The following is a 20,503-nucleotide window of genomic DNA, read 5'->3' as shown; positions in this document are numbered from 1 at the left end:
TACTGTTCTTGGCAACCTTGAAATCAATAGCATGTGACTGCTTTGCTGGTTTTTGTTAGAGGCTTAGAGAAATTGTGGAAGCAGGGAATGAAACACTGGCACATCAATGAGAAACCTCCCTCCTACTAATGTCAATGGAATGTGAAAATAAGAATTTTAATGCAAGGGTAAGCCAAAATGGGGCTCTCGAGATGTTTTCCTCCACCACTGCCATCAGCCCCATTCAGCATGGCTAATGATCTTGGGAGTTGTAGTTCACTGCTGGCTAGCCCTGTTTTAGAGTCTAAACATATAAAATTCCCTTATATAGAGGCATACAATTAGTCCATCTAACTAGTATTGTCTCCTTCAACAGCAGCTGTGGAATGCCTCTTGCAGAGGCTACTTGAGATCCAATTAACTGTACATGCTATTGAATCTAGGATCTGGTGCATGCAAGCTACATTCTTAACCACCAAGCTATCTTCCCTACTCTATTTAACTTTGGCTAGATTGTACCTAAATTGTTGACGCAAGCAGCTCAAAACAAGAACTATCTAACCTTCCAAATGGGTTTTGGAGTCAATACCATAAATACAGATAATAGAATCTGCCATATGTACGAATTGTGTAAATGGGGAGAAATCATTCAAAACAAAGCACAATCTTTTTCAGGAACATAGGAAGTTGCATTTCTGTGTCACAGTCTAGTATGCAGCATGCATCTTTCTTGTGAAAGGTTTCAATACATCAGATCTCTTTTGCTTTAAGCATTTAGATCAGATGAAAGTCACATGCAAAAGAAGACATTGCTGCTATTAATTGTTTTTTTGTTTTACTTTTGCAGCTTTCTTTGGCTTCTTTGTCTTAGGATTTCAGCATCTCCAAATCGAGCATTCCTCATAAAATTGACTAATAAGAGGTCATGGTCACCCCTCCTCAGTAAATCTTCAAAGTCCAGCTTTCCAGTCAGTTTTATTGACTTGAAGCCAATTTTACATGCAAACATAATGGTGAAGAACTATTATTAGCTTCCCCATGTGATGTATGGCCAAATAGCCTGGAAGAATACAAACACACATACACGATGCATTTTCTATAACTGCTGACTGGCATGCAACTGAACTAGGATGAAAGAGGACGGTTTTGGAAGACCATGATCACAAAAGTGAAATAAAAAAATGGGTAAAGTTGCAAATTGAACCTGGAATGAAGCTCACAAATAAGAATAAGAATACAGTGGTACCTCAGGTTACATATGCTTCAGGATACAAACACTTCAGGTTACAGACTCCGCTAACCGAGAAATAGTTCTTCAGGTTAAGAACTTTGCTTCAGGATGAGAACAGAAATTGTGCTCCGGCGGCGCGGCGGCAGCAGGAGGCCCCATTAGCTAAAGTGGTGCTTCAGGTTAAGAACAGTTTCAGGTTAAGAATGGACCTCCGGAACGAATTAAGTACTTAACCTGAGGTACCACTGTATAACAAAGGCAGACTAAAGTGATTTTCAAGTCTATAGATAGCTAAGGAGGAACGAGGTCTCCCCTCCCCCAGAATGAAGACACAAGACCACATGTATGGAAGGTATCCAAGCAACTCATTCTGTTAGTGCGAGGTTCTCAATGTTCCACTCTCTTCTCTCTCCATTTGCCCCCACCCCAAATCTGCTACAAAGTGTTGGGGTGCACAGGGGGAGGAGGGGGAAAGCTCCAGTGTGCAAAGGGAAATCCAGAGGAGTGTACCAGTGGTGAAAGTAAGTGCCCACTTGGAGTCCCAGTTTGGGCCTGCAACCATTGGTTCCCTGGGCCCATAGGTGCCATGCTGCATGCATGGCCCTGGTGTCAAAATTTGTGGGTACCCAGCCCCTTCATGGGGAATTTTGTGGGTGCCCGGGCACCCAGGGCCCCAGGGAGCTGGCGCCAAATCTGCTTTAAAATTAACCACAGTTCCCTCTGACATCCATATGTGGGCAACTGTGTTTTATAACCTTCATGAAAAACCGATGGGGTACCATTGATCAATATTTTACTCTGAACCATACCATAAGAAAAAATGCCAAGAACGCTAAGAATAATCTTTATGTAGCCTTCGTTGATCTTTCTGCTGTGTTCGACTCTATTAATTGGTATCTGAAGAAGTGTGCACGCACACGAAAGCTCATACCAATAACAAACTTAGTTGGTCTCTAAGGTAAGGCTACCAGATTTTTTTCCAATGAATCCGGGGATGCTTTAATTAATTAATTACTACACATTCGGGATGTTGATGCTGCAGCGATGGCAGAGGGGCGGCAGCTGCCTTGACCTCAACTGTTACATTTCCCCTTCCTCTGAGGCTTCTATCTCCTTTCTCCACGAGCCTGGGCAGCCCCTGAGTTGTTGGGTCTTTGGTGGTGGTGGTGGGGAAGCAGTGTGCAGTAGGTCAGGCATGGAAGGTGGAGAAGGAGGGCTGAGAGCGGTGGTGGTGAGGCCATTGGAGCAGCCCCAATCCCATTCCTACTTGCATGCAAGCGGGGGGGGGGATTCCTCAACTGGGAAGGGAGAGATCCCTGCCCCACTCCTGCTTGCACACAAGTAGGAGTTGGGAGGCTGCTCCGATAGGCAGCATGAAGCCTCCCTTCACAGCTTAGTTGCTGGGGTCAGGGAAGGTGGAGGCAGCCTAGAATCTGCATCTTAAAGCCCCTGCAACACCACCATATGGGGACATCCGAGCACCTTCTGAAGCCAGCCAGAGCCAACTGCTCAGGGCTGCTGAGACTGCCGCTGTTGCATTTCCCGGGGACATTAGATGAAATCCAGGGACATTCCGGGGATGGAATTTGTCCGTGGACTTATTTGCAAATCCAGGGACTGTCCCCAGGAAATGGGGACGTCTGGTAACCCTACTCTAAGGTGCTACTAGAAGGAATTTTTTAAATTTTGTTTTGACTACGGCAGACCAACATGGCTACCTACCTGTACTGTATCTATTACATAATTGAAACAGAGACATTTCAACTTGCCAACGCCAACTGTAGACTTCTGCTACTGATGTAAGAGCTCTCCTTTCTTGGAGGTTTTTAAGCAGAGGTTGGATGGTCATCTGTCATGGATGCTTTAGCTGAGATTCCTACCTTGCAGGGGTTGGACCAGGGGTCCTTTTCACCTCTACAGTTCTGTGGTAATAGATAGATAAATTTATTGTCATTGTCCGTATATACACAGTATACACAACAACGAAAATCAAACACCCACACAAAGACCGGGTTCACATATACATTTGCACGTATCTCCGAACTCTCATCCTATTTAGACATAATCTATAAAACATAACATAATCCAGAATATAGCGTGACCTATTAAAAACATAACATAACCTAAAACCTATCTCATTCCTTCCACTCCCTACTTACTAAACCTTGCAACTGGCCCTGAGATCATTATTTAGTGCAATCAGAGCTCTTGGATAGAAACTATTCAGAAGGCGTGTGGTTCGTGTTTTCATTGTTCTATATCTTCTGCCCGAAGGCAATAGTTCAAAGAAGTTGTGAGCAGGGTGGGTGGGATCTCTCAGAATATTATGTGACTTCTTCAAGATGCGAGACGTGAAGATCTCATCCAGGGTTGGTAGTCGGAGCCCAATAACGTTCTGGGCAATTTTAATTGTTCGCTGTAAAGCTTTTCTATCCGTTTCAGAGCTGCTCCCATACCACGATAATATACTATAGGTTAAGACACTCTCAATGGTACTATGATAATAGGACAGGAGTATGTGCTGGGATAGATTCAGTCCCCTGAGCATTCTCAGGAAATACAACCTCCCCTGCACCTTCCTCACAACCATATTAATATTTGCAGTCCATGAGAGGTCTTCTAATATGATTCTATGATACAGCAACACAGATATGAGGGTCAGGGTAGGTTTAAACGGTGGTCTGACTGATGCTTTAAAAATGTCACGAGGTGTAAAGCAAGGTTACGTTCCGATTTCCTAAGGGGATCCTGAGCTCCTCTCAGGAAGCCCGTCCATTATTTCCTCTGGCTACCCTGTCTGAAACCCCTGACATTACAGACTCCTTTCCAAGCCTGCATAACCAACCAACCAACAGAGATAAGGTGGGCTATGTCAGACTGGGGCTGTGTAGTCAAGCATTTCCAGGTCTCATTTAATTTTTGAGGCTTAGCAACAGTTTTCCCTCAACCAAGTCATTTTCACCTAGGTGAGTGACAATTGCCATGGAAATGCAGAAGGGCTCATTAGAGCAAGAAATTCAGAATTATGCATGAGGTGGTCCCACCACATTCTCTTACTACCTTGGCATCAGCTCCCGCTAAATGTATGGGGAGAACAGCATTTTTGTTTTGTTTTGTTTACCTTGGTCTCTTGCAGACAGTACAATTATGTCAAAATCTATGACCAGGAAGTTAATTTCCAAGCCTTATAGCTGTCAGCATTTTGGAAGACATATCCCAAACACCCCAGCTGAAAATGTAATCCCCGCTATGAATATTACCTAGGTAAACTTCAGAAGACAATTTTCTGATTCCTTTTCCATTACGATGAATCTGATCATATGCTCTGTTCCAACTCCGTTTGCAATTATCTGAATAAATGCACATTTATTTATGTAGATTTTGTATGGCATCCTTAGTAGCTCCTGCAGGCTGACATTCAATTGGGTGTCTTTCATTTTGCTCTAAGAAGCTTAAAATGAAGTCTTACCACCACTGTTTCTGTATGTCATGAAAACAAGTACCTATATGAAGTGTTGTACCTCATTTATTGGTGTATGGACTGCAGAGTATCTATAAAGAGTAGCATTCATATTTAAATGAAGATTGATGCTTTGTTATGGCATTGACCTGTGTCTTAACAGATTAAGGCTGCATTCCTAACCCCACCTATTGGAAGTCAGTCACACTGAATTTAATACCACTTGCTATTTAATAGCATTTGGTTAGGATTTCATTGCAAGTATATTAAAGGTAAAGGGACCCCAGACCATTAGGTGCAGTTGTGGCCGACTCTGGGGTTGCGGCGCTCATCTCGCTTTATTGGCTGAGGGAGCTGGCGTACAGCTTCCAGGTCATGTGGCCAGCATGACTAAGCCACTTCTGGCAAACCAGAGCAGCGCACAGAAACGCCATCTACCTTCCCGCCGGAGTCGTTACCTATTTATCTACTTGCACTTTGACGTGCTTTCGAACTGCTAGGTTGGCAGGAGCTGGGACAGAGCAATGGGAGCTCACCCCATTGCAGGGATTCGAACCACTGACCTTCTGATCGGCAAGTCCTAGGCTCTGTGGTTTAACCCACAGCTCCACCCGCATCCCAGCAAGTATATTAGCACAGTCCTAACCATGTCTGTTCAGAAGCAAGTTCTATTGAATTCAATGGGGCTTATTCCCAAGTAAGTAGGGTTAGGATTGCAGCCTTAGACAATTTAACAATTACATCTGCATTAAATTGCTTATGGAAAAAATAGTTCTGGAGGCCCAAGTCTCAACCTCAATGAGCTTGTGGTCCAAAAATTTTAAGGTGGGAGAGGTTACACAGGAAGAAAACAAGTAATTGAGACAAAGTTCTCAAGGGAAGAACTCAGGTCAGTCAGAAATAAGCATAGAGGAATGCTTGCTGTGTCAGTTTCAGTCCAATATAGGGATAGGGTAGATTTCGTTCAAAGGCAAATCTACACATTCAAAGGCAAATCTACTTACTGTATTTTTTGCTCTATAAGACTCACTTTTTCCCTCCTAAAAAGTATGGGGAAATGTGTGTGCGTCTTATGGAGCGAATGCAGGCTGCTCAGCTATCCCAGAAGCCAGAATAGCAAGAGGGATTGCTGCTTTTGCTGCCCAGCGCTTCCTCTTCCTGTTCTGGCTTCTGGGATTCAGAATATTTTTTTCTTGTTTTCCTCCTCCAAAAACTAGGTGCGTCTTAAGGTCTGGTGTGTCTTATAGAGCAAAAAATACGGTAATTTGGTTTCCCCCAGGTTACAACACACAAATTGAAACACAGCTATCCTGTCCAGTGTGAATTAAAATGTACAAACCAGTGAAAACAACATGCACAAATATGATATATTAGGAGGAGGTGCATTGCAAAAATGTGTATTTTAAGTAAAAATTACATATGAGCATGTGTATAATAGGATGAACTCTCATTAACACACTTATGAAAGGGTGTTAATGGGGTGTTATGTGGGTTTTATTTTCTTAACATTGCAAACTGATGTTGAAATGCAGAGAACGGAATTTAAGATTAGGAAAATGAGAACCTGAGAGAAAATAAAATGTAATTTTAAGCTGTAATTAAGACTGGAGGCAGAGGGGATTTAACATTTTCTGGAGACGATTTGTTCCGGAGAGGGAAATGGGGCTGATATTCTACTGCCCACATGATTAAGGTTTCACGAGCATGGTGCATAATCAAGAAGATATGATTGGTGGAGGGAAAATGTGTTTGTGTAAGCACTGTGAATAGCACAAGACCTGCTTTAAGCCAAACCCTTAGTAAGAGGGGTGACGACATCTGGGAAGTTTTTGTGTGATGAGGCAGCATGGAAACTCCCTGCCATGACTTCTGCTGAAGCAAAGGGAATAGCATTGTGGTCTATCAATGAGAACCCTTATTATCATCATGCCTCTGTTCCTTGATCATTGCTCTTAACAGGGTCCTCGCTGTTCTGCAGTGTTTCTGCGGCAGCTGTGAGCTGTGGCTGTTGTATTTGCATTAACATAACAAACAGCAGGAAAAAGATAGAGACACAGGGCTTTTTCATCCATTATGCAGCATCTAGCCCAGGTTTGCTACTGAATGTGAAGAGCGACAGCCAATCCGAGCTCTCAGAAAAAGTGTGGCTTTTTATGATATACGTAAAAGCACCTGCTTTGCCACATCCATTCTCTAGTCTACATCCTTACTTATACTTAAACAACAACAACCATTAGGTGTACATCTAAAACAAATCAATATGTGACATATCCCACCAGTTGGGCAGACTCCTACACCACCATTTTTTAAAAAAATCCTTCAGTAACTACGAACTGGTGGTTCCCTCATTGCGAGAAGTGAAGTTACAGGGAGCCAGGCAGAGGGCCTTCTCAGCAGTGGCGCCAGGCCTGTAGAACCCCCTCTCATCAGATGTCAAACAGATAAACAGCTATGTGGTTTTTAAAAGACATCTGAAGGCAGCCCTGTATCAGGAAGCTTTTAATGTCTGGTGTATCATGTGTTATTTTATATTTTGTTGGAAGCTGTCCAGAGTGGCTAGGGCAACCCAGACAGATGAGCGGGGTACAAGTAATAAAAATTTATTTTTATTGCTTCCCTTTTGTCCACCTGCTGCAAGGACTCTCATGCAAGCTTTTCCAAATATGCACATTTCTGTAAATGCTGGAGAACTGCATCACAAAATCCAGAGAAGTGTAAAGAATGGTTGTATTTTCATTCTCATGCTAGCTCGGAAGCTGAAATCTAGAGAGGTTCACCTTTAAATGTGATCCAAATTAGATCCCAGCCCCCATCCTACTCTTTTTATTCCCATGTGTTTCCAATGAAGCCACACACAGTATGCAACATGCTTTCCTACCATATAACAAAATGGCTAATAGATTCTGCTCAGCTCAGAAGTGTTACTGCAGGAACAGATGAACTACTACAAACAGCTTTGCAAACCAACCAACCAGCTTTGCCAATGCTTTTTGTAAAGCGGATTGTCAAAAGCAAACATAAGTAGCTCGGCTGTAATTTTGAGTCTTTTCTGCGTTGACTATTACCGCGAGTTCAGAGTTCGAGAGAGAACAGTAATTACTGTGTGGGTAGATGCAGGCTACACTCTGTTCTCAGAGTCATTTTCTTGTTGTGTGTCACCTTGCAATTTGAATGTTTTTGTTTTGCTCAAAATTTAAACAGCCAGGAATAAGCTGTACTTTGGCATGCAACAGAGCTGGGCTTGCCTTGTCCTAAGCCCGGGGATCCAGAGAGTTCGTGTAATGTGCCACTAGGACAGCTCGTGCTTTGCATGCAGAAGGTCCCAGGTACAATATCCCTGGCATTTCCAGGAAAAGCTGGGAAATATTTCTGCACGAAACCCTGGAGTGCCATTCGGTGTTGACAATACTGAGCTAGATGAACCAATGCTCTGACTCAGGTTCCTATGCTCCATGGCGGCTAAGATGGTGGAATGCAATGTTTCACCAGTGGACCACTGGCCAATTGACAGCAGACCCCATCACTCCTGCTAGTTGGTTGGGAGTCTTGTAAGGAAAATGAGATGGGGTGGGCCTTGATCTGCCCCAGCAAGCCACTTACATCCCATAAAAGGTAAAGGGACCCCTGACCGTTGGGTCCAGTCGCAGATGACTCTGGGGTTGCGGTGCTCATCTCATTTTACTGGCCAAGGGAGCCGCCATACAGCTTCCGGGTCATGTGGCCAGCATGACGAAGCCGCTTCTGGTGAACCAGAGCAGCGCACAGAAATGCCTTTTACCTTCCCGCCAGAGCGGTACCTATTTATCTACTTGCACTTTGACGTGCTTTCGAACTGCTAGGTTGGCAGGAGCAGGGACCGAGCAACGGGAGCTCACCCCAACGTGGGGATTCGAACCGCCGACCTTCTGATCGGCAAGTCCTAGGCTCTGTGGTTTAGACCACAGCGCCACCCGCGTCCCTTACATCCCATACCTCCCCCCAAAAAAACATTTAAGAAGGGCAAATTGGGGCACCTCCTTCTCTGCCAGGACCGCAGACGTACTTCTGGAATCCAGCTTCCAGAAGTGCTGCAACGGAAGGAGGAAGAAGAGTGGCGACGCCTGGGGTCAAGGTAAATTGATGCGTCTTTCAATTCTGTGTTTTGGTCCCACGCTTTGGTGTGAGCCAACTGACTCACGCCACAGGGCGGGAGTCCGGGACGGAAAAACGCCTGTCTTTTGGTTCCATGTTCTGGCATGGCCAGAGCGCAGGAGCCAAAATGGGACATCCAGGATTGGGAATGGAAAGTGGGGTGGCCTTTGTCAATTTGGGATGCTTAAAACAGGACACTTAGTGCATTAGCAAGAGTGCATAGTCAGGAGCACTTAACGTAGGTTGCGTGTCAAGGTCCCCAAGCCACCCCAAATAAAACACAATTGATGCATAATTTTTGTGTAAGGTTTTTGGCATAATTTTGGCCACAACATTATTGAAATACAGAAAATGTGAGTGGTTGCTTAGGCATTGGTTGCGTCTATCTGACCCCGCACAGGGACAGACTGACATTTGCATGCCCTCGAAGTCAGAAAGGGAAAACATTTTGGGGAGAGAGACGGAGCTGGGTACCATGCCCTTACTTCTCCCCAAATGCTCCCAGGGGCTCTTGCGTGGCCCTAGCTCTTTTGACAGGGGTTCGGACAAATGCATAGCGAGCCCCTGGATTGAAATGGCCCTTCAGTCCAATGCTGATTTGGGAACTGGAAAAGCACCAACAGAAACAGTGCTTTACAGATTGAGGTTGAATCCTGACAAGACAGAAGTACTGTTTTTGGGGGACAGGGGGCGGGGGATTCCCTGGTCCTGAAGGACCAGGTGCGCAGCCTGGGAGTCATTTTGGACTCATAGCTGTCCATGGAGGCACAGGTCAAATCTGTATCCAGGGCAGCTGTTTACCAGCTCCATCTGGTACGCAGGCTGAGACCCTATCTGCCCGCGGGCTGTCTTGCCAGAGTGGTGCATGCTCTGGTTATCTCCCGCTTGGACTACTGCAATGCACTCTACGTGGGGCTACCTTTGAAGGTGACCCGGAAACTACAACTAATCCAGAACGCGGCAGCTAGACTGGTGACTGGGAGTGGCCGCCAAGACCACATAACACCGGTCTTGAAAGACCTACATTGGCTCCCAGTACGTTTCCGAGCACAATTCAAAGTGTTGGTGCTGACCTTTAAAGCCCTAAACAGCCTTGGTCCAGTATATCTGAAGGAGCGTCTCCACCCCCATCGTTCTACCCGGACACTGAGGTCCAGCTCCGAGGGCCTTCTGGCAGTTCCCTCACTACGAGAAGCCAAGTTACAGGGAACCAGGCAGAGGGCCTTCTCGGTAGTGGCGCCTTCCCTGTGGAACACCCTCCCACCAGATGTCAAAGAGAACAACAACTACCAGGCTTTTAGAAGACATCTGAAGGCAGCCCTGTTTTGGGAAGCTTTTAATGTTTGATGTATTATAGTATTTTAATATTCTTTTGGAAGCTGCCCAGAGTGGCTGGGGAAGCCCAGCCAGATGGGCGGGGTATAAATAATAAATTATTATTATATTATTATTATTATTTAGGACTTCAGTGGATAAGTCTCTCCATGTTTAAGCAAGAAATCAGGGGCACCATGCCCCATGGTTTCCTGGGACTGCAGGAAACTTGCAATTATTGTTTTTTTATTAGCCTACAAACTATTTAGACAAGGCTAATCATGCTAAGATAGACTGATGGCTTATTCAATATACCCTGGACCTAATATGGATAAGTTTGAGTTTGATTGCTTGTTTGCAACTGCTAATCCATCACTGAGTCCCCGGAGTCAATATGATCTGAATCAAACTACCAGAGTGGATCAATTCATGTAGTGATATATGGCACATAGCCACCAATCAATGCAAATAATCACCTTAAAAGGACAGGCAAGGAGAAGTGTTGCAGCCAGCAATAGTTCAGCTTGCAACATTGAAAGTATGCAAATGAGCACCCTAAATCAGGTGTTTAACTGTCAAGCATTTGGACAAAGCAAGACCCCCACTTTCAAATCAAGTGCTTCAGGCTGTGTTCAGGTCTTGCCCTGGAAAGAACATAGGAAGCTGCCCTAAAGTGAGTCTGACTGTTGGTTCTTCTAGCTTAGTACTGTCTACACTGGCTGGCAGCAGCTCTCCAGGGTTTCAGACAGGGGTCTAGCCAAGCCCTGCCTGGAGATGCTGGGGATTAAACCTGAAATATACTCGGAGTGGAGAGTGGATTTCATGCTCTTTATTCGGCTCATAGTGGTGAGGAGGAATGAATGTTCCCCTAAAATATCTGCTTTATATACATTTTTTTAAAAAAAGATATTTATTAAAGTTTCAACATATTACAAAGATAAGAGAAAAAAGAAAGGAAAAAAACTAGAAAATAAAAATACAAGGTAAAAACAGTTAAAAACAGATCAGTCTTTCCATATCTTATCCTTCATTTGCTTGTTTCCCTGACCTCCTCACACCTCCCTTTTTTGTATTCCAGTTCAATTAGTTAATTCAGCAAATCCTTTCCCTCTTTTATTTTATCTTAATCTTTTATCTTAATATATTATAACTTTAGATTATCACCTGTTAACAATCCATTTTTACACATTCCTTTATAACATTGCTGCTAAAAACCACTTAACTTCAATCCAACATCATTCTAACATTCATTAATTTTACAGTATTTCTGTAGATAGTCTTTAAATTTCTTCCAATCTTCTTTTTTTTTTATAAAATTTTTATTAGTTTTACAAAATTTTTTAGAAAACAAACAAACACTTAAAAAGACAAACATACACGTATAATTTCATAACATATTTTCATAAACCTCTTTTCTGGGACTTCCCCATACCCCCCCTTTCTGCATCCCAATGTCCATAATTTTATAGCAACTCCCAATTGTTACTTCCCAACCTCTGTCATCTTAGTCATCTCTGTATTCTGGCCTTATATCACTGTATCCCATTGTTCCTAAAAACCACAACACTCTAACATTCATTGAGTTTATAATAGTCCTTAAGATATCTTTTAAAAAAATTTCTTCCAATCTTCTTCCACCGACTCTTCTCCCTGGTCTCGGATTCTGCCAGTCATTTCCACCAGTTCCTGCTTTATATACATTATTTACACAATCAGCTGCACGTGATTGGCTAATTCTGGGATTCTCCTGTAGGCCAATCAGGTTGTGGATTCACTTCCACCTGGAGCTGGATTGGGTGGCTCCTGCGGACCAATCATACTGCTGCATTGTTCTAGGACCAATCAGACTGCTGCATTCTGAATCCTATTGTTCTAGGACCAATCAGACTGCTGTATTTGGATCCTATTCAGCTCAGTACATAACAAAACCTGAGACCTTCTGCATACAAAGCATGTGTTCTACAACTTATGCTAATGCATAAAAGAAAGATTTCCTTCTGCACAGCATGACGGATGCTGCATGAAGCTGCCCTCAGGGCAGGTTACGGGGGCAGATATCTAGAGTCCCACTCAACAGAATGAGTAGAGGGGTCCCCATATACAATAGGGCTGGTGTACTAAATTTTGAAACAAATGAATTGACACACACTGTGATGTTTTGTAAAAAAAAACAACCCATCAATCACAGTGCCTAAAATTATCTAATTCAGGAGTAGGAACCTACGGCCCCCCAGATGTTGCTGGACTACAACTCCAATCATCCCTGACTATTGGCCACATTGGCTAGGGCTTATAGGAGTTGGAGTCCAACAATGTTTGGAAGGTTGCAGGCTCCCCAATCTTGGCTTAACTGCACCACTGTGTAGCCTAGTGATAGGGAAATCAACACGCCCCCTTCCTTTTACAGCTACATCCTCAAGCACAAGCGTGTATGTGTGTGTAGTTTCTGGAAGAGAAAATTAGGAGACAGGCAGCAATTCACTACTACGGCCATCGCTAGGCATGCCACAAGACACCTGAGTCTGCTTTGGAGTCATTTAATTCGTGTCAGCTTAGCTATGCTTCGCCTGATTCCTCACCTGTGATGGAGGCAGGATGTGGACAAATGCCATGATTCCCACCCCCCTTCTCCCCAGTAACCAAACAATCATTTTAAAAACGTTCAGTAATAAGTATGTGCTGAAATATTGCTGCACTCATTTGCCCAGGAGGGAGGTGGGGAGACAGATGAGGAAGACGTCCTCTGTATTAGGAAATGTGCTTGCCAAACCAGGAAATAACGTTTCCTGTTTATGTGAAAAACATACAGGCGGCATCACTGATTCTCTTCTACCTGCAAATCTGCAAAGCCCACCACAGCCTCTCTTTCCTTCTAATCTGAAGGAAAATCTATTGCCTCATGCCTTTGCCATGTATGGAGATTTTTGTTCATTGGGAAGGCGGGGTATTCTTACAACAACCTCTGCTACTTGAGATGTGGCAGGAGACTCTAGGTAAAGGACCTCTGGATGGTTAAGTCCAGTCAAAGGTGACTATGGGGCTGCAGTGTTCATCTCGCTTTCACGCCAAGGGAGCTGGCGTTTGTCCAAAGACAGCTTTTTGGGTCATGTGGCCAGCATGACTAAACCACTTCTGGCGCAACAGAACAGTGTGACGGAAAAAAGGAATGCATGGAAACGCCATTTACCTTCCCGCCGCAGCGGTACCTATTTATCTACTTCCACTTTGACATGCTTTTGAACTGCTAGGTTGGCAGGAGTTGGGACTGAGCAATGGGAGCTCACCTCATCGCAGGAATTCGAACCGCCAACCTTCTGATTGGCAAGCCGAAGAGGCTTAGTGGTTTAGACCACAGCACCACTTGTGTTCCAGCAGACTCTACAATCTATAGAACTCCCTTCTCAAGGAGGCGAGGTTACCTACTTTCCTTCAAGCTTTTATCAGCCAATGGAATTTAGAAAGGTGGCCCTATTTCAGAAAGCACCCGCTTAACAATGAACGTTACTACTGGAGATTTGAACAATTCCTGACTCACGTTTTTGTCATATTAGATTTATTGATCATAACTTGCCTTATTTTAAAGGTTAATTGTTTCTACTGTTGTTTTAGGTATTTTATTGTGACCCACCTGGAAAGCTTGGCTAAGAATGGGCCTACAAACCAAACGGTGGGGGTGTTATGTGTGAGGGAGCTCAGGACAAGATATTATTGGTGGGCTGTATGTATGCCATACTGCTCTGGCTCCTCTACCACGGTGACTGACAATGTCCGCCAGGGCATGGGATCAGCACTCTCCCTCTTAACTGTCACTCTGCTCTGCAACTCCTCTGAGCATGTCAAGTACAGCGGTACCTTGGGTTAAGCACTTAATTTGTTCCAGAGGTCCGTTCTTAACCTGAAACTGTTCTTAACCTGAAGCACCACTTTAGCTAATGGGGCCTCCAGCTGCCGCTGTACCGCCAGAGCACGATTTCTGTTCTCATCCTGAAGCAAAGTTCTTAACCTGAAGCACTATTTCTCGGTTAGCGGAGTCTGTAACCTGAAGCGTATGTAACGTGAAGCGTATGTAACCTGAGGTACCACTGTAATGTTTTCTCTGAAGTAGGATGGGGAAAATTTTGATTCAGTTGGCATTTATTATTATGTCTTCTTCTTCACCACCCCACATTTATATTCCACCTTTCATCCCAAGGAGCTCAAGGTGATATACTTGGTTCTCTGCTCATCATTCAATCCTCACAACAACTTTGTGAGGTAGGCTGAGAGTTAGTGACTGGCCCAAGGTCACCCAGTGAGCTTCATAGCCAAATGGTGATTTGAACCCTGGTCTCCTAAGTCCTAGGCCAACACTCGAACCATTACACTGCATGTGAACCAAAACCCAGCCATAGTTCAAAACTTGCACGTCTCTTAATTTTGCATTGCAGTTCTCCAGTCAGGTAATATGCACAAATGTGGATGTATGAGGGTGATGTCTGCATATTCGGATGAAAGTAACATGCAAAAATGTGTTAAAATTATAAACATAAAAAATTGTGAGTCGTGCAAAGTTGCAGCGATGTACCTGCTACTGGAGAACAGCTTTCATAAAAAGATAAAGAAGGAAGATGCATCCTTAGCAGAAGGCCCACATTTTCATGGGAACACTCTTTCAGGCTTTTATAGACTCCCAGGAATTCTGCCAGAACCAAAGTGTCTGTTTACAGTCTGTGAAGATAATGAAATTTGCTATTATTGATCGATTGAATTCATATACCCCCCTATACCCTGAGGTCTTGATGATGATGATGATGATGATGATTACGATTTCTATACCACTCTTCATTTGAAGCTCACATTGTGGTTTACAATATTATTATTATTATTATTATTAGTAGTAGTAGTAGTAGTAGTAGTATTAGTATTAGTATTATTACAACTACTACTACCTGTCCCTCACCAGACAGGGCCTTAAGTCAAATTATTTGCTACTTGAGTTGTTCTTGGGGAGAAACAAGGGATCATTATTTTTTAGGCTGATTGGGAAAAAGGCAGCCTTATAGAAATATTCCTCTTTTCTCCCCTCAACTGCCCCAATTAAATTGGGACATCCCATTTCCGGGCACTGTGAACTTGCACGGGATACGTGACTTATCACCGGAGATCCACCGGCAAGATGCACTTCCTAGTTTTGGGCATCAACTCATTGAACTGTATGAAGTCCTTCAGCAGGGAGGGTAAGACTCAAGCCCACACTCTGTTGTGGCTAGATCTGCCTCCCCTTTGTGGCACAAGACCCAGGGTGGCTGGGAGACAGTCGCAACATTTGGGAGTGGTTTTATATCGAAAACAAAGTAAACTTGAGGAGAAAAGAAAATAACCGAGAAGATAGGGCTGAAACATGAAAGATATTAAAACGAAGGTGGTTTGCATTTTGGAAAACAACTGTTGGATGCTTTAAGTACATAAGTGAATCAGCACAATATATAGGGATGTTCTGCCTTGGTTACCTAATTAAATTCTCTCCAAGACTGCCTAATAAATACACAGTCAAAAGGCTTCTTCAATCAGCAACTAGTTCCTGTATTGCATTAAAAGTCAGAGGAGATAAACAGATTCTGGCAACATCACCTTGTTTCCTGCATATGAGTGAAGCTAGGATGATGAGCAAAGATAATAATACGCCTTTCTTGACTGTTGCCACCTCCTGAATTTCTACATTTTGAATGCTTCACATACCCTGACTAACTGCAGACCAATAATGCTTCTTCTTTCTCTGGCTCCACCATTTTGTTCTGCTGTGCTACAAATTTCAGGCGCTCTTCTTCACAGCCCAGTTCCTAGAATCCTAGAGTTGGAAGGGATCTTCTTGACCATCTAGTCCAAGCCTCCTGCTCAAGGGATTGCCACCCAGCCTGGGCTTCAATAGCTCCAGAAAAGAAGAGTCCACCAGTTTGTAAGGAAGCTTGTCCCCCTGTCAGGTTTGTCCCAGGAAATTTCTTCCAAGGCAAAATCTGCTTCCCTGCCATTTCCACTCATTGGCTTTGAACCTGCCCTCTGGAACAACCAAGAACAAGTCTTTATCTTCTGAATGAAAGCCCTTAAGATATTTAAATATGCTGCCAATTGTCTCTTCTCCAGGTAACACACACAATTACCGGATTTTTCTCTCTATAAGACGCACCAGACCACAAGACGCACATAGTTTTTGGAGGAGGAAAACAAGAAAAAAAAAATATTCTGAATCTCAGAAGCCAGAACAGCAAGAGGGATCGCTGCGCAGTGAAAGCAGCAATCCCTCTTGCTGTTCTGGCTTCTGGGATAGCTACGCAGCCTGCATTCGCTCCATAAGACACACACACATTCCCCCTTACTTTTTAGGAGGGAAAAAGTCAGTCTTATAGAGCAAAAAATACGGTATTTGATATCCAATGCAGCTGAATGTTGGAAGATTTAGGACAGACAAAAGGAAGTACTTCTTCACATGGTTAGACTATGGAACTCATGCCCATAGGAAGCATAATGGCCACTAACTTGGATGACTTTAAAAGAGGACTGCAGTAACGGCCTGTGTTTTGTTAGCCCAAAAGTGGAAAACGAGCAAGGTTCCAACTAAAGAAGAATGGCAACTTAAGCTGACGGAATATGTGCAGTTTGCAGATTTAACATACAGTGGAACCTCAGGTTAAGAACTTAATTCATTCTGGAGGTCCATTCTTAACCTGAAACTGTTCTTAACCTGAAGCACCACTTTAGCTAATGAGGCCTCCTGCTGCCGCTGCGCCGCCAAAGCACGATTTCTGTTCTCATCCTGAAGCAAAGTTCTTAACCCGAGGTAATATTTCTGGGTTAGCGGAGTCTGTAACCTGAAGCGTCTGTAACCTGAGGTACCACTGTACAGTGGAACCTCATGTTACGGGCGGGATCCGTTCTGGAGGCCCGTCCGTAACACGGAACTGACGCAAGCTGAAGTGCCACGTCTGCGCATGCGCAGGGCGCAATTTAGCGCTTCTGCGCATGCGTGAGCAGCAAAACCTGGAAGTGACCATTTCCGGTACTTCCAGGTTGCTGCAGGACGCAACATGAAAACATGTAACCTGAAGCGGACACAACATGAGGTATGAGAAGAAACGTTTAGAGAAGATTGGAAAATGTTTATTGAATATATGGGGGAAATTGCACTTGTAAACGTTGGCAGCATTAAGATAAATTCAACAGTGTAAACAAGTTTTGATGGATGTAATAATGGAATACTGAACAGTTTAGTTTATGTAAAGTATGCAGGGATTTATGATATGTAAAATGAACCATGGAAAGAGAAGAAGGGAAGTCATTGATATTTTAAGGATGTTTAAATGAGTTTTCTAAATTGTAAAACAGAACATTTATTAAAAATTATAAAAAAATAAAAAAATAAAACAGGACTGGACAAATTCTGGAGGAAAAATGTCTACTAGCTATGGAAATTTTCACCCCCTCCCATTGCAAGAATCTCCTGATATGATATTTTTCAGGAAGGAGTGGGCGGAAACTGCTGTTTGCTTCTTCCACTCCTGCCTGACTCTTTGTGGAGTCTGAGTGTTATCTATGCAGAGATTAGATGGCTGAGTGAGAGCTGTAACACTCATGCAAGCCAGTAGCTCTTTAGTTTTAGTTTGCAGTAGCTATTATGAATAAAAGAAGTTATGTTTCACAGCTTTCTTCCGTGTTGTTCATACTCTGCTGAGTTTGGTGCTCACAATGGACAGTTGTGGGTCCGGTGCACTTAGACCTGATTTCCAGGAGTGAAAGGACTCTGGAAGTGCTCCAGTCGCCTAGCCCAGTCGGGGCAGAACCAGTTGTTGAGCCCAGTCGTTGGCATCGCCTCAAAGGCGTACTGACAGATGGATTTAGGGGAGCACAACTCATCCAATTGTACTGGGAATGGAGCTTCAGGTGTGGTGTAGGATGGAAGGCAAGAGGCAGGGGCTCACAAAATTTTGGCGTCGCACAATGCACCACTGAAATTTGAGAACCCAAAGTTTGCCACTGTGCTCTGCCTCCATGTCAGAGGTGGCAATGCTCCTGTATACCAGTTGCTGGAAGCCATAGGCAGAGTGCTCTTGTACTTAAATCTTACTTATGTGCTTCCCACAGGCATCTGACTGGCCACTGTGAGAACAGGATGCTGGACTAGACGCGCCATCGGCTTGATCCAGCAGAGCTCTCTTATGTTCTTACTTTGCTTTAACAAATTGTAGATTGTTGTTGTTGTTTAGTCATTTAGTCGTGTCTGACTCTTAATGATCCATGGATCAGAGCACACCAGGCACTCCTGTCTTCCACTGCCTCCTGCAGTTTGGTCAAAATCATGTTGGTAGCTTCGAGAACACTGTCCAACCATCTCGTCCTCTGTCGTCCCCTTCTCCTTGTGCCCTCCATCTTTCCCAATTTCAAGGTCTTTCCCAGTGAGTTTTCTCTTCTCATGAGGTGGCCAAAGTACTGGAGCCTCAGCTTCAGGATCAGTCCTTCCAGTGAGCACTCAGGGCTGGTTTCCTTAAGAATCGATAGGTTTGATCTTCTTGCAGTCCATGGGACTCTCAAGAGTCTCCTCCAGACCATAATTCAGCAGCATCAATTCTTCGGCGATCAGCCTTCTTTATGGTCCAGCTCTCACTTCCATACATCAATACTGGGAAAACCATAGCTTTAACTATACGGACCTTTGTTGGCAAGGTGATGTCTCTGCTTTTTAAGATGCTGTCTAGGTTTGTCATCGCCTTTCTCCCAAGAAGCAGGCGTCTTTTAATTTCGTGACTGCTGTCACCATCTGCAGTGATCATGGAGCCCAAGAAAGTAAAATCTCTAAATTGTAGATTAGTTGTTTGCTTTTATCCTAATCAGACTTCAAGCCCTGCACAGGATCATGTAAACACTGGTGACCTGCAATTTCTTCAGAATTTTTATATGTGATTTTCAACTTGATTTTTTTTTTAAAGACACCCCCTTATTACTCTGATATGACCTATCACAAGGACTGTATTTTAGATCTTAATAAATCTCTGGCTCAATGGCAAGTAAGACTGTTGAATGCTAGTTAACATCTGATTGAGATTGTGTCAAATCCCTGCAATCTTATGTCAGTTCCTAACCCTCAAACCACTTATTACCTAAATGATAATAGCCTGCACTTTGTTAGAAGGCAAATGAGGGGCTGTTACAATCTTTGAGGCCTGTGGAGGCTATTGTACATAGTGAAACAAATCTGAAATGCTCTTGCAAATGATACAATGAGCCCCTTCGGACTATCATGTTTTGCTGCCTTTCATAAAGGAAAGCGTGAGGTAGATGAGTGTATGGCAAAATGATCATTCATATCATGGTTTATTAAGCTAAAATATTATTGTCTCAACAATAGGGTCCAATTCAAAGTGCTTATTTTGACCTATAAAATCTGAAATGGCTCAGGACCACAATACCAAAAGGGCTGCCTCTCTCCATATGAACCTACCCAGACCCTGAGATCATCCTCTGAGGCCCATTTTTGTGTGCCTCCTCCATGAGAAGTCCAGAGCGAGGGAACATGAGAACGTGGCTTTTCTGCAGTGGCTTCTCCCCAGAGAGGCTCACCTGGTGCCTTTATTATGCAACTTTTATTATGTATTTTCCTGTTTTTATATTGTTATTTTATGTTGTGAACTACCCTGAGGTCTACAGATGAAGGTTGATATACAAATTTATTTTTCAAAGTCATTAGGTAGATGATAACGTATCTTATGGATAATGAGTGTCAGCACTTCATATATATCCATGTATAAAAGCCTGTCTACAGCATTTCGTCTTAGCTTGCTCTAGAACAGGGGGCGGCAACCTAAAGCCCATGGGCCACTAGCGGCCTATGGGGGCCGTTTAACCGGCCCATGGATCCCTGCCGCCCACTCAGGGACCCCCACTGCCCACTTGGTTGGTTCCCATGCGCTGCGCTAAACCGGCGTGGAGCAGAGCGGGGACCGCCTTCCACGATGCTGGCTGGCATCCCATTGGCTGCAGGAAGCTCCTGCAGCCAATGGGAAGCTGCGCAAGCCTCCTCCATACCGGAAGGAGCATCGGAAATAGCGTTTGCACATGCATGCGTGTGCATGCGTACTCTGGCCCACCACTGTGTCTGTGGGACCGTGAACCGGCCCAAGCCACAAAAAATTTGCCGACCCCTGCTCTAGAATATTGGTTTACAGCTAGTGAGTTGGGACCAATATTGGTCCCATGCCCCTGATCTATGATGGGTCACAACAACAGAACTACTGCCATACAAATCTATGGTAAAAATAAATAAGAAATGGGTCCCCAAATGCATGTTTGAGTTAAACGTGAGTCCCAGGTCTCAAAAAGATTGAAAATGACTTCTCTAGAAGAACCAACAAACGTTACAC

General features: G+C 43.9%; 1 long non-coding RNA gene across 1 annotated transcript in view; it reads right to left on the bottom strand.

The window, feature by feature from the left end:
• Nucleotides 1–20,503, bottom strand: part of LOC308585238 — a 382,477-nt gene that overhangs the window by 298,370 nt on the left and 63,604 nt on the right. The window lies entirely within an intron of this gene.

The sequence above is a fragment of the Podarcis bocagei genome (assembly GCF_964188305.1).
Source record: "Podarcis bocagei genome assembly, chromosome: 4".
NCBI lineage: Eukaryota > Metazoa > Chordata > Lepidosauria > Squamata > Lacertidae > Podarcis > Podarcis bocagei.
This window is presented reverse-complemented; position numbering and strand designations above follow the sequence as displayed.